At 68.7% G+C, this 1,321-nt stretch overlaps 1 protein-coding gene across 1 annotated transcript in view; it reads right to left on the bottom strand.

Annotated features, from left to right (window-relative positions):
* The window catches only part of H696_02739 (hypothetical protein), a gene marked incomplete at both ends in the record, with an annotated part of 14,949 nt that overhangs the window by 3,189 nt on the left and 10,439 nt on the right, over window positions 1–1,321 (bottom strand). The gene's annotated exons all lie outside the window — the stretch shown is intronic.

The following is a 1,321-nucleotide window of genomic DNA, read 5'->3' on the forward strand; positions in this document are numbered from 1 at the left end:
GGGGGGGGGGGGGGGCATTGGCGGGTGTTATTTTTTTCGTCCCACCCCAAGCAGGCGGGTCGGCCGGGGTTGCAGCGTGAGAACATGGCCAGGGGCAGGCCGTCGGCAGAGGGGCAGGGCGGGCGGATCGGCCCCCTAGTGGGGGGGGGGGACGGAAGAAGGGGGCCGGGGGGGACAGGCCGGCCGAGGCCCGGCGGTGACGCACCATTACACAGCAGGTACGAGTAGTAGGTGGAGCCATAGTGGACCAGGTGCGTGAGGGTGGTCTCCGGGTGGATGTACTCCTCGGAGGGGGGGGATTTGGCCGGGGAGTCGGGATCCGACAGGGGCGGAGGCTGGACATTGACATTGAGGTAGTGCCGCATGAGCTGGGTGTATGCCTGGGTCCGGTGTGCCACGTCCGGGGAGATGGCCTGGGTGACGGCCGCCGGCAGGAAGAGGTCCAAGTCGGCCTGGCGATAGAGCAGCTGGTCCAGCATGGCATACACAACATGCTGCAGCGAGTGGGAGGGCTGGGCCGCGTGCTCGGTCTGCCGGGCCAGGGCGAAGTCCGTCCGGGGGAGGGCCAGCGACAGGTCGCCCTCGATGTCGGCGGCCTCCTGCCGGAGGAAGGCCTCCTCGTCGAAGTCCCCGGTCAGGCTCAGGCCACGGGTGTCGCGGGCGAAGGCGCAGATGACGCGCTCGTCCGAGGCAAAGCGCTCAAACAGCAGGGACATGGTCTCGACATAGTCCATGGGAGACCGGGTCCCGGCCAGCGACTGGAGGTTGGTGTTGGAAAGCATGGTCTGGAAGGAGTGGCCAATCTCGTGGAAGATGGTCTTCAGCTGGTGGTGGGTCAGGAGGGTGGGCGCGTGGATGCCATAGGACAGGTCGTCCGGCTGGAGCCGGGGCCCGAAGTTGCAGGTCAGCAGGGAGACCGGCGTCCGCCGGGTGCCGTCCGCGAGCAGCTTGTTGCTGTGCATCGGCAATAGGACCGGCCGTGGGGGGGGGGGGGGGGGGGAGGGATCAATAGTCGGTCGCGAGGTGGCGCGGGGGAGGAGGGCGTGGTGGAAGTGACGGTGGCCGGTGGTGGTGGTGGTGGTGGTGGCGGCGGCGGCGGCGGCGGCGGCGGCGGCCGGGATACGCACGTCCGCAGCGTGAAGAGGGCCGCATTGCCGTGGTTGTTGAAGGAGGCGTTGAAGTCGCAGTAAAGCGTGCCCAGGTGCTCGAGGCCATCGACCGAGGACCCGGCCGGCGGGACGAAGTCCGGGTTCTGCGGGTTGAGGCAGTAGAAGCCAAGCTTCACCACGTCCGGCGAGTAGATCTCGCCAGGGGCGGTTTG

The sequence above is a fragment of the Fonticula alba genome, assembly GCF_000388065.1.
Source record: "Fonticula alba strain ATCC 38817 unplaced genomic scaffold supercont2.4, whole genome shotgun sequence".
NCBI classification, from domain to species: Eukaryota; order Rotosphaerida; family Fonticulaceae; genus Fonticula; species Fonticula alba.